This window comes from Schistocerca cancellata, chromosome 1 (assembly GCF_023864275.1).
Source record: "Schistocerca cancellata isolate TAMUIC-IGC-003103 chromosome 1, iqSchCanc2.1, whole genome shotgun sequence".
Classification (NCBI taxonomy): domain Eukaryota; kingdom Metazoa; phylum Arthropoda; class Insecta; order Orthoptera; family Acrididae; genus Schistocerca; species Schistocerca cancellata.
The window spans coordinates 499,247,018-499,263,618 of NC_064626.1; positions in this window are offsets into that span (position 1 = coordinate 499,247,018).

Here is a 16,601-nt window from a genome sequence, read left to right on the forward strand (position 1 = left end):
TTCCTCACCATCTTTACAGTATGGTTGTAGCTTCTGCAGTTCATTCACTGATAATACTTTATAATATGACGATTTTGGAATTGCCTGTTGATTTAGTGCTTAAGATTTGTCCATCTAATATATTTTTCGTGCCAGCCGCGGTGGCCGAGCGGATCTAGGCGCTTCAGTCCGGAACCGCGCGACTGCTACGGTCGCAGGTTCGAATCCTGCCTCGGGCATGGATGTCTGTGTGTCCTTAGGTTAGTTAGGTTTAAGTGGTTCTGAGTTCTAAGGGACTGATGAAGATCTTATCTCGAGTTAGGTGTCCAAATAAAGTAGCTTTTTTTCTCTGTATCGCGTTAATTATTGCTATTTACTCTTTAATTTCGTTTAGTATTTCATCAAAAAATGGTTCAAATGCCTCTGAGAACTATGGGACTTAACATCTGAGGTCATAAGTCCCCTAGAACTTAGAACTACTTAAACCTAACTAACTTAAGGACATCACACACATCCATGCCCGAGGCAGGATTCGAACCTGCGACCGTAGCGGTCACGCGGTTCCAGACTGAAGCGCCTAGGACCGCTTGGCTACGACGGCGGGCAGTATTTCATCATTAGATGTTCTTTCAGTCCAGAATGTTTTTGTGGCCCTTCTCTGCATCTATATCCCTATCGCATGAATTTGTTTCCTTTATTGTTTCTCGAGCTTAAAACGCTCCAAATAAATGCCTTGATGAATTTTTTTCTTGTTTTGTATTAATCTGGTTGTTGTTAATAAGTTATTCTTAGTTTTGATGGCTTATTCAGTCACTACAATTCTTTTTTCAGTTATACTTCAACTGTTATGTGTTAATGTATTCTCCTAGTAGCATAAATGATTTACACTCATTAGCATTTTATTTCTTCCTTTAATATTTGCCCTTTATTCTCTGTTAGATTCAGCTATCATCACGATGTTAGTCATATTTGTGTTTATTTGTAATTTGCATATGATTCATGTCTGTTTTATCAACTGCTAACACTACTTAGTCATCAGTAAATCGAATACAGTGCATTTGTTTATCATTGATTTTGATACCTTTTGTGCCGCATTTCATTGCTTGTATTCCACTTTTTATAAATATGTCTTATATTTCTTTATAAACCATTCTTCTGTAAAAGCAGTTAGCAGTGGAACGCCATTTCATCGAAATTAATACGCACTGACACGGGTACAGGCTTAGGATAAAGAGATTAGGGCACCTACTATACTTTTTTTTCTATGGAATTAAGATATGATGATTTGGCAGGCCAGTCGAATTGTGGGCAGGTGTTTGAATGTTCGTGAAACAAGGAACGTACGAGCCTGTGAACAGAGCTTTTGCCGTCTTGAAGATGGACGTGTCCACACCATACCAATAATGAGAACGTAGAAGAAAGGACAATACTTGGTCTCCGAGAATGTTGAAATAAACATCCAGGTAACCTGAACCTATGCAATCGATGCCTTGCACCATTTTAAAACAGGTTTCATCATGACTCGTAGGATCACACAACATGCCTCCCATTAGCTACTGTCAAGATTCTATGTTGTCTGGCCTATTGAAGACGAGTAGCTTCATGTACCTATGTGGGCAATGACCTTTTGGGAGGTAGCCGACCCTTTTGGCAGGTGGCCGACTCCAACCGTCGTTTGCACGGAGATTCCTCCACAATGTTCGCTCGAGAAATGGTTAGAACATCTTTACGATCACTGTTATTACTCCGTGTTATACAGGGAGTACCGATTGTAAGTGCAGATATTTATATATGTGGTACCTCAGTATGTGTTGGTTGTTTCTTCTCTACATCGAACAGTCTTCCCGCAAACACGTCACGAACTTTACGAACTGATGATTTCTGCGCAGTCGGACTAAGTGGACATGCCTCCCAGTATGGACAAGCGTCCATACTTCCACACCTGACCTGCTACCCAAGGGATATATGCATTAATGGCTTGCTTGCCCTTGCCACTTGTACTTGGAGGTACTAACCACCCTGAAAACGCACGACTTGTAATGGCTGTAACTGTAAGTCTGCAAGTGACGTAAATACTGTTGTAATGTTGTTCAGTACAACGTTCTCAGTCATCAAAAGAAATACTTCTCCTTATACCCGTTACACTATGTGTAGCTGCGAGTGGTACACCATACCTTGTAGACACGTTGGAGAATCTACCTTACTGCCCTAACAAATGTGATAACTTTATTTGCGGTGTTGTTACGTGCGCCTCCTGACCCGATAGCACCTGTCTGTCCATCCTGTCAAGTCTTAATGTTGACTCATCTTAATGCATGAGCCCATACAGACGACTGGCACATACACAGCACTTTACTGCCATGACTTACGTCAGTGTTGCAAGATCATTTAACCGCCTGATAACAGTTCTACCTCATCTACAATGCTCCAAAGTGAACAGTGAGACCCTTCAAGAAAGTGAGTAATATTTTGTCTAGTGAGATTATAAATGAGTGTTTGGCCGCTGTAACAATCGTCTCACATTCTTGTTCCCAAATATCACCAGCTACTTAAGAATTTGATGAGCAGAAGACGTCCATGTACGCAAAGGAGTGCTTCATGGTGTTGCGGGATACGAAGACCGCAAACATGACTACACACTGCAGCAACATGCATCACCTTGTCATCCTAACAGTAGTGCAACATGTTAGAAGTATCTTATGAAGGTTTTCGCCCACTTACGGTATCCAAAGACGCCAGTGACCTTTCCATCCAACTCCATGTGGAAAACTTGCATAGGTTTTTAGCAGCACTTTGTAACTGGCAGCTAATAAAGACAGGGTTTTGAAAAATAGCTGACGACTATTTGACTCGTTATAGGACAAGATACTTGTATCATATTTGAGCTCCTGCTCAGATAGAGACAAAGCGACTGAAAGTGTTGCTGCCTGAACATGGTACTCAATCATCGCAAATCGTCAACGCCCTTTCGCACCTTATCTTATAAATGAAGAAAAGTTCTTCATTTCCAGCAGGTTACCTCATAGTCAATGGGTCCCTTATTCAACGAGTGATCAGTGTACTAAATATTTTCATATCACGTAAACTTTTTAATATGGCGCGACGGTGCGAGCACGATGTATGTTCCGGAAAATTTTCCAGATTTACAACTGAATCTGATGAACTACTTGCTCCTACTCGCGACTCACTATTTATTATCGTCCTGCACACACTTAGGCATGGAATAGAGTAGAATAGAATAAAACAGGATAAATAGAACAGAACAGTGAACTGTGCGTAATAAGCTGCAGGTACCGTTATTAATCGTCTGCAAATGTTTCTACAACTTTCTCTTGCGTCGCAGTCAGGAATATTTTCTATAACTAATGAGTATACGATATACAGAAGGCACCAGCTTCGTCAGTGTCAAGGAGAACATTAGTTGAAGCAACCACTGAGTGAACAGTTTTAAACTAAATCCTCACATGAACTCATGTACAAACAAATTTACGTTTCTTTATCGATACTATCAGGGTTCTTTATAATGCAACATGTCTTATGGATAAAATCTAGTGAACCGTGGCGCGAACTGTACCCTTATTATAGTCGATTATTCAAAGACTAGGAATACAAAAATCGTTCAAAATTTTTCGCAAGGGTTTGATAATAAACCTGACTCAATGCTCCGAAAGCGGCTGAGTCATTTGCTGGAAATACGATAAGACGGGAACATTAGCATCTTCATTATAAAGCTAGGACTTTAGGAAAGTAATTTACTGAGTGAAAGCTCCACGGCCAATTGCTGAGCTGGGTGGCTCAGTTCATAGGCCATCGAACGGTACTCTAAAGTAAAAGAATTCAGATTCACGTCACTCCACCCTAATTATGTTTCTCCGTTGCTTCCATAATTCGTGTCACGCGAATTGTTTCTTTATAAAGGTACAGGCGATACGACTGAGCCGATGCTAGGTCAGATCCACATGCTGACGAGACATTCCTCTTTATTTCGTGCCTCTCATAGCCAACCGTACATCTTCGTCTACACGACTATCTGCAATTGAAACTTAGGTGTTTTGTAGAAGTTTCATGGAACCACTTTCAAACCATTTCTCGACTGTTACACTGTCGAATAGCACGTCGTTCCGTGCGAACTCTTGATTCCTCATACTTCATTACAATGAAATTTGCTCCCTAAGTAGGTGGTGGTCAATGAAATATTTTCGCGTTTAGGGGAGAAAGTTGGTGAATGAAATTCGTATAAAGATCTCGTCCAACGAAAAATTACTACGTTGTAATGATTGCCACACCGTATCGCTTATCATATCTGTGGCACTCTCTCCGCTATTTCGCGAGAATACAAAACCAGCTGCCTGCCTATGAACTCTTTCGATGTTCTCTGTCAATCCCATCTAGGATGGGTTTCATACCGCGCAGAAATACTCCGTAAGAGAACAGACTTGTGTAGCGTAGGCAGTCTCTATCGTAGATCTGTTGCATTTTCCAGGTGTTCTGTCCATAAAACGCAGCCTTTGGTTCGCCTTCCCCACAATATTTTCTGTGTGTCTGTACCGACGTGAGCTGTCATTGTAATCTTAACTGAATTGGGAATCTTTAAACCTGAGTGATTTATCGTATAATAGAATTTTAATACATTTTTTAAGTACCCACAGTTTCAATTATTGAAGGTCAATTGCCACATTCGTGTTATACAGAAACCTTTTCTAAATCATTTCGCGATTAATTTTTATCTTCTTATGACTTTACTAGACTTTAACGACGGCATCATCTGCAAACAATCTTTGAAGGTTACTCAGACTGCTTCCTAAAACGTTTAAACATTTGTATACTCGTAGATTAAGAACAGCAGGGGACGTTTCCTTTTGGAACCCCAGATACACTTCGACTTCCAGTCAGTTACTACGACCTGCGGCCTTTCTGACGGAATTCACGAATCAAGTCGTACGGCTGAGACGCTACTCGATTAGCATGCAATTTTACTAGAAGCTCCTTGTGAAGAACAGTGTCAAAAGCCTTCTGGAAATCGAGAAATGTAGAATCAACTTGAGATACCCTGTCAATAGCACTCATTATCCTTATCAGGCATTCTCGATATTCTCTTCACTTTGTGGCAGTGACTGCTAAAAAATTCCACATGGTGACTGTAAACAATGCGGATGAGTTCTGAGAGGATCAAGAACAAATAAGGTGCAATGGACAGGTTTGCTAGCTTCCCAGAGAACAGTGACAGAAAGCGGTAATGTTTCGTCCGGGTCGTCCGGTGTGTTGTAACGTACAAGATGCTGCATGACAGCAATGAAACGGCCTCTAGGATGTGGAACTGTGCAGTTCCGGCTGTACATTCAACAGTCCTTACGAGTATTTGTTCCTCTTTTCCCCTCTTGGACTGCCTTCTGCAGTTTCCCCGCTGTGATTTTGGCAGGACTGATGCAATATTACGTGTTCGAATAGAGTATGCCGGAGTTGAAAACGAGTGAATATTTCACTGTATATCAGCACGCTTCCCAGATGAATATGAGAGGAAAGCTATTTTCGTTGCTCGAAGAACGATGCCAATTATTTAAAAGAAAGGCGAGGCTTCCGTTCCTGCCATGTGGCTAGGGGCAGTTGGCGAAAGTTTTAAATATTAAACGTTTAATTAGAGCTCCAATATATACTCGTGCTTGGCAGGATATTACTGGTAATCGACATACAGAGTGCTTTATGAGAAATTAATAAATGCGCGTGACTGACCATCACATCCTACCTTTTAATAAAACAGCGTAATTACGGAAAGCACTTAACATTGCAATAGATGGGGTGGAGGAGGGGTGGATGGGAGGGGAGACGAGTGCACCGGCCTAAGCGGAAATAGATATATGAAGCGGATCGCTTTGAGAAAGTGCATAAAAAAATGGCTCTGATCCATGGTCATCAGTCCCCTAGAACTTAGAACTACTTAAACCTAACTAACCTAAGGACAGCAGACAACACCCAGTCATCACGAGGCAGAGAAAATCCCTGACCCCGCCGGGAATCGAACACGGGAACCCGGACGTGGGAAGCGAGAACGCTACCGCACGACCACGAGCTGCGGACGAGGAAGTACAGTCGTGCGAGATGTGGGTAAGCACGTGGGCCGACAATTAAAGCAGTCGCGTCGATCAACTCCTATGACGATGGGATGCTAGTTTTTAACTCACACTGTTCCGAATAAGAGCTTCTCAATGAAATCAAAGGCCAAATTCACAACTACGTCCCATTGGTTACATTAAAACTTACGTTTCTTTCCTTTCTTTTCGATTTGTACTGAAGGTATTAATAAAATTTTGGATTTACAGCAAAAAATGGATCACTCATAAAACAGTCAGATCTTGAGTTTTCTAACCCATATTCTTTACCGTGCATAGAGAAGAGCCGGTGATGAACTGCGCTCTACTGTTTCGAACGTCGAGGTCTCTATACTAGTGTTCTTTGAGTACTTTAGAAGGCACTTTTTTGCCCTCAGGATTTCCGGGACGTCACTGTCCTCAGCACCTTCTTTTTATCTTTGTTATATCGCATTATACTTTTTGTTGAGTGACGAATTGATGACGCACTATGACTGCATCGATGTCTTACATACAGGAATTAGGTTCAAAATGGTTCAAATGGCTCCGAGCACTATGGGCTTAACAACTGAGGTCATCAGTCCCCAAGACTTAGAACTACTTAAACCTAACTAACCTACGGACATCACACACATCCATGCCCGAGCCAGGATTCAAACGTGCGACCGCAGCGCGGTTCCGGACTCAAGCGCCTAGAACCGAACGGCCACAACGACCGGCTCAGGAATTAGGCATAAACTTGTTTCTTCTTCACAATTTCTGATGTCCATCGTTTACTTAGTCGAACCCAGCCTCTATTTTGTGTCAGGTTGTATTACAGAACTATCTTGGGCAGTCTTTCATCTTGAATTATATTGGGGTGTAAGGTACAGTGAAGCGACTCTAACAGCCTCTCCTGTACAAATGTCAACCTCACCTACCCGAGTTGCAGCTAAGGATTGCTGCACGGTACACCCTGTTATTGCTAACGAGGCTCTGACGACCGAGTGTTTCCCGGGATAAGGAAACGCCCCCTATCAAGTGCCAACGGTCTCAAAGAGAGCGGATGAGCGGATAGAGGCAGGGCACTCTCTTGTCCTTGGAGTGAGAAATTGCTCCTAAAGGCGGAAGAACTTCACAGTCAACGGCATAGGATGGAGAAGGCAACGGGAAACCACTCCATTAAAGATCACTCAAGATATCCCAAGAATCAGTAGCGCACCATGCCAGAATCTTCTGTTAAACATAAATCCGGAGTAATAGTCCCCCAATCGGATCTCCGGGTGGGGACAATGGAAGGTCAGGCAAAGTTGAAGAATACACTAAAAATAGCAACATGGAATGTAAGAACACTCCTCCAATGCGGGAAATTAGAGAACCTCAAACTAGAGATGGACAGAATGGGAACAGACATAATAGGAATATCTGAGATGCGATGGCCTGAACCAGGAGACTTCAGATCAGGAAATTATCGTATCATTCATACAGGTACTAACCAAGGAACAACTGGAATCGGTGGAGTTGGAATAATTCTAAAAGGAAAACTCGGGAATCTAGTCACAGGATATGTGCAATTTAACTCTAGGATAATACTAGTCAAAATTGGAACCAAACCAAAGAACACGGTAATAGTACAAGTCTATATGCCGACATCGGCAGAAGAAAACGATGTAATAGAAACAGTGTATGAAGACATCAACAAAGTTATAAATTATGTTAAAGGTGAAGAGAACTTAATTATAATGGGAGATTGGAATGCTAGTGTTGGAGAAGAGGAAGTTGACGGAATTGTAGGGAAATATGGTCTAGGAGATAGAAACGAAAGAGGAAGCCGGCTAATTGAATTTTGTGCCAAAAACAAGTTGGTCATAGCGAACTCCCTTTTCAACCACCATAAAAGAAGAAGGTACACGTGGAAAGCCCCAGGAGATACTAGAAGACACCAAATCGACTATATATTAGTAAAATCGCGTTTTAAAAACCAAATCAAGGACTGCAGAAGCTACCCGTCTGCGGATATTAATAGTGATCACAACCTTGTAATGATGAAATGCTTACTCAAACTCAAGCGATTAGAGAGAAAAACGAACAAAGTATGGAACAGAGATAACCTAAAGTCTGAAGAACTAGTGATCCCTTATGCACGGAAAACTGATGAGATGGCATCAAACATTATTCCCGGGAGTACTAACGAGGAGTGGAAACAAATCAAAGAAGGCATACATAAAGCAGCAGAAGAATTTATTGGGAAAGCCAAACCTGTAAACAGGAAAGAGTGGATAACACCTGAAATAATTTGTCTAATGGAAGAAAGAAGACTATACAAAAATGCCTTTGACGAGCAAAGCGAAAACAAATATAGAAAGCTTAGAAACCAAATAAACAGAGAATCTAGGAAAGCAAAAGAAAATTACCTCAACAGCATTTGTAAAGAGGTGGAGGAAAACATGGTTAAAGGAAAAACTGACTTGGCCTACAGAACAATAAAACAAAACTTTGCTAAACGGAAAGTAAAATCTTCAGGAACTATAAAGAACAAAGAGGGCAAGGTACTATTTGGATATGACACGCTGAAGAGATGGCAAGAATACATTGAAGAGCTATATCAAGGAGACCCTCTAACAGATAATATGATAGAATTAAGCGAAGAAGTAGAGAAAGAAGAACTAGGGGACACAATTCTGAAAGATGAATTTGAAAAAGCACTAAAAGAACTACCAGATAAGAAAGCGGCAGGTGTTGATGATATACCTTCTGAACTAATTAAGAAATCAGGAGACAAAATGAAAGCTACATTACTGCAACTCATACAGAAAATATACAAAACAGGTGAAGTTCCTGAAGACTATCAGAAATGCATCATATTCCCCATACCTAAGAAAGCATCTACTATGGACTGTGAAAACCATCGAACACTCAGTCTTCTTTCACACGCATCAAAAATTCTAATAAGAATAATTTTGAAAAGAGTTGAAAACCAATTGAATAGCACTCTAAGTGAAGACCAATTCGGTTTTAGAAGCGGTGTAGGGACGAGGGAAGCAATCTTATCTTTAAGACTAATAATTGAGAAACAAATTTCCAAAAACAAACAAGTATTTATAGCCTTCGTAGACCTCGAAAAGGCATTTGACAATGTTGTATGGCCAGAAATGTTTAGAATTCTGAAGAAGGCTGGTCTGAAATATAATGATAGAAGGATAATCTTTAAAATATACCAAAATGAAACAGCCTTAGTTAAGAAGGAAAACAAAGAAGAAACAGCAAGAATAAGGAAAGGAGTGAGACAGGGATGCCCACTATCTCCAGTAATTTTCAACGCATATATCCAAGAAGCAATAGACAAAATAAGAGAGAATATTGAAGTAGGAATAAAACTTAACGGAATGAAAATAGATATGTTGCGATATGCAGATGATATCGCCATAATTACAGAAAGGAAAGAAGATTTAGAAGCCGCACTCAATGAAATGGAAAACACCTTAAAAGAACAGTATGGAATGAAAATAAATAAGAAAAAGACTAAAGTGATGGTGAGTGGCGCCCTGAACTACAATGAACCCATACGAATAACAATAAAGGGAGAGAAACTAGGGCAGGTTACAGAATTTAACTACTTAGGTAGCAAAATAACAGCAGATGGAAGGAGCAAAAGTGACATTAAAAACAGAATACAACTTGCCAAAATAGCATTCAATGGAAAAAGAAACTTACTGACGAGTAGAAATGTTAGTTTAGACGTAAGAAAGAGAGTCATGAAAACCTATGTGTGGAGTACAGCCCTTTACGGATGTGAAACTTGGACTTGTGGAAAAGAAGAAAAGAGAAGATTAGAGGCATTCGAAATGTGGTGCTACCGGAGAATGGAAAAAATCAGCTGGCGAGACAAGGCTACAAACGAAGATGTCCTCAGAAGAGTGAAAGAAAACAGATCTCTTTGGCGAAATATACAGAAAAGAAGAATAACCTTCATAGGTCACATTTTACGGCATAACAATTTCATTAAGAGAATATTAGAAGGAATCATTGAAGGAAGAACTCGCCGAGGACGACCTAGATTAACCTACATTCAACAAGTAATAAATGACATCGGGTGCCAGACCTATGCAGATATGAAGAAGAAAGTTGACAAAAGAACGGAATGGCGTGCTGCTGCCAACCAACCTGTGGGTTGATAACCGAAGAAGAGAAGACTATTACCACCCTTCTCTGTATTCATTTATTTTATTTCATCATTAGAGCCATTTAAATTTTAGTAATTTCGAATACCTTCATTTTTCATTACATCTCTTCTTGTGCAGCACTTAACTCTCCTCACGAATACCACACCGGCCGGCAGTATTTCATCATTAGATGTTCTTTCAGTCCAGGATGTTTTTATGGCCCTTCTCTGCATCTATATCCCTATCGCATGAATTTGTTTCCTTTATTGTTTCTCGAGCTTAAAACGCTCCAAATAAATGCCTTGATGAATTTTTTTCTTGTTTTGTATTAATCTGGTTATTGTTAATAAGTTTTGATGGCTTATTCAGTCACTACAATTCTTGTTTCAGTTATACTTCAACTGTTATGTGTTAATGTATTCTCCTAGTAGCATAAATGATTTACACTCATTAGCATTTTATTTCTTCCTTTAATATTTGCCCTTTATTCTCTGTTACATTCAGCTATCACCAAGATGTTAGTCATATTTGTGTTTATTTGTAATTTGCATATGATTCATGTCTGTTTTATCAACTGCTAACACTACTTAGTCATCAGTAAATCGAATACAGTGCATTTGTTTATCATTGATTTTGATACCTTTTGTGCCGCATTTCATTGCTTGTATTCCACTTTTTATAAATATTTCTTATATTTCTTTATAAACCATTCTTCTGTAAAAGCAGTTAGCAGTGGAACGCCATTTCATCGAAATTAATACGCACTGACACGGGTACAGGCTTAGGATAAAGAGATTAGGGCACCTACTATACTTTTTTTTCTATGGAATTAAGATATGATGATTTGGCAGGCCAGTCGAATTGTGGGCAGGTGTTTGAATGTTCGTGAAACAAGGAACGTACGAGCCTGTGAACAGAGCTTTTGCCGTCTTGAAGATGGACGTGTCCACACCATACCAATAATGAGAACGTAGAAGAAAGGACAATACTTGGTCTCCGAGAATGTTGAAATAAACATCCAGGTAACTTGAACCTATGCAATCGATGCCTTGCACCATTTTAAAACAGGTTTCATCATGACTCGTAGGATCACACAACATGCCTCCCATTAGCTACTGTCAAGATTCTATGTTGTCTGGCCTATTGAAGACGAGTAGCTTCATGTACCTATGTGGGCAATGACCTTTTGGGAGGTGGCCGACCCTTTTGGCAGGTGGCCGACTCCAACCGTCCTTTGCACGGAGATTCCTCCACAATGTTCGCTCGAAAAATGGTTGAGATGGACCTTCATTCACTGTCGGTTAGAATATCTTTACGATCACTGTTATTACTCCGCGTTATACAGGGAGTACCGATTGTAAGTGCAGATATTTATATATGTGGTACCTCAGTATGTAGCGCGTGTGTTGGTTGTTTCTTCTCTACATCGAACAGTCTTCCCGCAAACACGTCACGAACTTTACGAACTGATGATTTCTGCGCAGTCGGACTAAGTGGACATGCCTCCCAGTATGGACAAGCGTCCATACTTCCACACCTGACCAGCTGCCCAAGGGATATATGCATTAATGGCTTGCTTGCCCTTGCCACTTGTACTTGGAGGTACTAACCACCCTGAAAACGCACGACTTGTAATGGCTGTAACTGTAAGTCTGCAAGTGACGTAAATACTGTTGTAATGTTGTTCAGTACAACGTTCTCAGTCATCAAAAGAAATACTTCTCCTTATACCCGTTACACTATGTGTAGCTGCGAGTGGTACACCATACCTTGTAGACACGTTGGAGAATCTACCTTACTGCCCTAACAAATGTGATAACTTTATTTGCGGTGTTGTTACGTGCGCCTCCTGACCCGATAGCACCTGTCTGTCCATCCTGTCAAGTCTTAATGTTGACTCATCTTAATGCATGAGCCCATACAGACGACTGGCACATACACAGCACTTTACTGCCATGACTTACGTCAGTGTTGCAAGGTCATTTAACCGCCTGATAACAGTTCTACCTCATCTACAATGCTCCAAAGTGAACAGTGAGACCCTTCAAGAAAGTGAGTAATATTTTGTCTAGTGAGATTATAAATGAGTGTTTGGCCGCTGTAACAATCGTCTCACATTCTTGTTCCCAAATATCACCAGCTACTTAAGAATTTAATGAACAGAAGACGTCCATGTACGCAAAGGAGTGCTTCATGGTGTTGCGGGATACGAAGACCGCAAACATGACTACACACTGCAGCAACATGCATCACCTTGTCATCCTAACAGTAGTGCAACATGTTAGAAGTATCTTATGAAGGTTTTCGCCCACTTACGGTATCCAAAGACGCCAGTGACCTTTCCATCTAACTCCATGTGGAAAACTTGCATAGGTTTTTAGCAGCACTTTGTAACTGGCAGCTAATAAAGACAGGGTTTTGAAAAATAGCTGACGACTATTTGACTCGTTATAGGGCAAGATACTTGTATCATATTTGAGCTCCTGCTCAGATAGAGACAAAGCGACTGAAAGTGTTGCTGCCTGAACATGGTACTCAATCATCGCAAATCGTCAACGCCCTTTCGCACCTTATCTTATAAATGAAGAAAAGTTCTTCATTTCCAGCAGGTTACCTCATAGTCAATGGGTCCCTTATTCAACGAGTGATCAGTGTACTAAATATTTTCATATCACGTGAACTTTTTAATATGGCGCGACGGTGCGAGCACGATGTATCTCCGGAAAATTTTCCAGATTTACAACTGAATCTGATGAACTACTTGCTCCTACTCGCGACTCACTATTTATTATCGTCCTGCACACACTTAGGCATGGAATAGAGTAGAATAGAATAAAACAGAATAAATAGAACAGAACAGTGAACTGTGCGTAATAAGCTGCAGGTACCGTTATTAATCGTCTGCAAATGTTTCTACAACTTTCTCTTGCGTCGCAGTCAGGAATATTTTCTATAACTAATGAGTATACGATATACAGAAGGCACCAGCTTCGTCAGTGTCAAGGAGAACATTAGTTGAAGCAACCATTGAGTGAACAGTTTTAAAATAAATCCTCACATGAACTCATGTACAAACAAATTTACGTTTCTTTATCGATACTATCAGGGTTCTTTATAATGCAACATGTCTTATGGATAAAATCTAGTGAACCGTGGCGCGAACTGTACCCTTATTATAGTCGATTATTCAAAGACTAGGAATACAAAAATCGTTCAAAATTTTTCGCAAGGGTTTGATAATAAACCTGACTCAATGCTCCGAAAGTGGCTGAGTCATTTTCTGGAAATACGATAAGACGGGAACATTAGCATCTTCATTATAAAGCTAGGACTTTAGGAAAGTAATTTACTGAGTGAAAGCTCCACAGCCAATTGCTGAGCTGGGTACTCTAAAGTAAAAGAATTCAGATTCACGTCACTCCACCCTAATTATGTTTCTCCGTTGCTTCCATAATTCGTGTCACGCGAATTGTTTCTTTATAAAGGTACAGGCGATACGACTGAGCCGATGCTAGGTCAGATCCACATGCTGACGAGACATTCCTCTTTATTTCGTGCCTCTCATAGCCAACCGTACATCTTCGTCTACACGACTATCTGCAATTGAAACTTAGGTGTTTTGCAGAAGTTTCATGGAACCACTTTCAAACCATTTCTCGACTGTTACACTGTCGAATAGCACGTCGTTCCGTGCGAACTCTTGATTCCTCATACTTCATTACAATGAAATTTGCTCCCTAAGTAGGTGGTGGTCAATGAAATATTTTCGCGTTTAGGGGAGAAAGTTGGTGAATGAAATTCGTATAAAGATCTCGTCCAACGAAAAATTACTACGTTGTAATGATTGCCACACCGTATCGCTTATCATATCTGTGGCACTCTCTCCGCTATTTCGCGAGAATACAAAACCAGCTGCCTGCCTATGAACTCTTTCGATGTTCTCTGTCAATCCCATCTAGGATGGGTTTCATACCGCGCAGAAATACTCCGTAAGAGAACAGACTTGTGTAGCGTAGGCAGTCTCTTTCGTAGATCTGTTGCATTTTCCAGGTGTTCTGTCCATAAAACGCAGCCTTTGGTTCGCCTTCCCCACAATATTTTCTGTGTGTCTGTACCGACGTGAGCTGTCATTGTAATCTTAACTGAATTGGGAATCTTTAAACCTGAGTGATTTATCGTATAATAGAATTTTAATACATTTCTTAAGTACCCACAGTTTCAATTATTGAAGGTCAATTGCCACATTCGTGTTATACAGAAACCTTTTCTAAATCATTTCGCGATTATTTTTTATCTTCTTATGACTTTACTAGACTTTAACGACGGCATCATCTGCAAACAATCTTTGAAGGTTACTCAGACTGCTTCTTAAAACGTTTAAACATTTGTATACTCGTAGATTAAGAACAGCAGGGGACGTTTCCTTTTGGAACCCCAGATATACTTCGACTTCCCGTCAGTTACTACGACCTGCGGCCTTTCTGACGGAATTCACGAATCAAGTCGTACGGCTGAGACGCTACTCGATTAGCATGCAATTTTACTAGAAGCTCCTTGTGAAGAACAGTGTCAAAAGCCTTCTGGAAATCGAGAAATGTAGAATCAACTTGAGATACCCTGTCAATAGCACTCATTATCCTTATCAGGCATTCTCGATATTCTCTTCACTTTGTGGCAGTGACTGCTAAAAAATTCCACATGGTGACTGTAAACAATGCGGATGAGTTCTGAGAGGATCAAGAACAAATAAGGTGCAATGGACAGGTTTGCTAGCTTCCCAGAGAACAGTGACAGAAAGCGGTAATGTTTCGTCCGGGTCGTCCGGTGTGTTGTAACGTACAAGATGCTGCATGACAGCAATGAAACGGCCTCTAGGATGGGAACTGTGCAGTTCCGGCTGTACATTCAACAGTCCTTACGAGTATTTGTTCCTCTTTTCCCCTCTTGGACTGCCTTCTGCAGTTTCCCCGCTGTGATTTTGGCAGGACTGATGCAATATTACGTGTTCGAATAGAGTATGCCGGAGTTGAAAACGAGTGAATATTTCACTGTATATCAGCACGCTTCCCAGATGAATATGAGAGGAAAGCTATTTTCGTTGCTCGAAGAACGATGCCAATTATTTAAAAGAAAGGCGAGGCTTCCGTTCCTGCCATGTGGCTAGGGGCAGTTGGCGAAAGTTTTAAATATTAAACGTTTAATTAGAGCTCCAATATATACTCGTGCTTGGCAGGATATTACTGGTAATCGACATACAGAGTGCTTTATGAGAAATTAATAAATGCGCGTGACTGACCATCACATCCTACCTTTTAATAAAACAGCGTAATTACGGAAAGCACTTAACATTGCAATAGATGGGGTGGAGGAGGGGTGGATGGGAGGGGAGACGAGTGCACCGGCCTAAGCGGAAATAGATATATGAAGCGGATCGCTTTGAGAAAGTACATGAAAAAATGGCTCTGAGCACTATGGGACTTAACATCCATGGTCACCAGTCCCCTAGAACTTAGAACTACTTAAACCTAACTAACCTAAGGACAGCACACAACACCCAGTCATCACGAGGCAGAGAAAATCCCTGACCCCGCCGGGAATCGAACACGGGAACCCGAACGTGGGAAGCGAGAACGCTACCGCACGACCACGAGCTGCGGACGAGGAAGTACAGTCGTGCGAGATGTGGGTAAGCACGTGGGCCGACAATTAAAGCAGTCGCGTCGATCAAATCCTATGCCGATGGGATGCTAGTTTTTAACTCACACTGTTCCGAATAAGAGCTTCTCAATGAAATCAAAGGCCAAATTCACAACTACGTCCCATTGGTTACATTAAAACTTACGTTTCTTTCCTTTCTTTTCGATTTGTACTGAAGGTATTAATGAAATTTTGGATTTACAGCAAAAAATGGATCACTCATAAAACAGTCAGATCTTGAGTTTTCTAACCCATATTCTTTACCGTGCATAGAGAAGAGCCGGTGATGAACTGCGCTCTAGTGTTTCGAACGTCGAGGTCTCTATACTAGTGTTCTTTGAGTACTTTAGAAGGCACTTTTTTGCCCTCAGGATTTCCGGGACGTCACTGTCCTCAGCACCTTCTTTTTATCTTTGTTATATCGCATTATACTTTTTGTTGAGTGACGAATTGATGACGCACTATGACTGCATCGATGTCTTACATACAGGAATTAGGTTCAAAATGGTTCAAATGGCTCCGAGCACTATGGGCTTAACACCTGAGGTCATCAGTCCCCTAGACCTAGAACTACTTAAACCTAACTAACCTACGGACATCACACACATCCATGCCCGAGCCAGGATTCAAACCTGCGACCGCAGCGCGGTTCCGGACTCAAGCGCCTAGAACCGAACGGCCACAACGACCGGCTCAG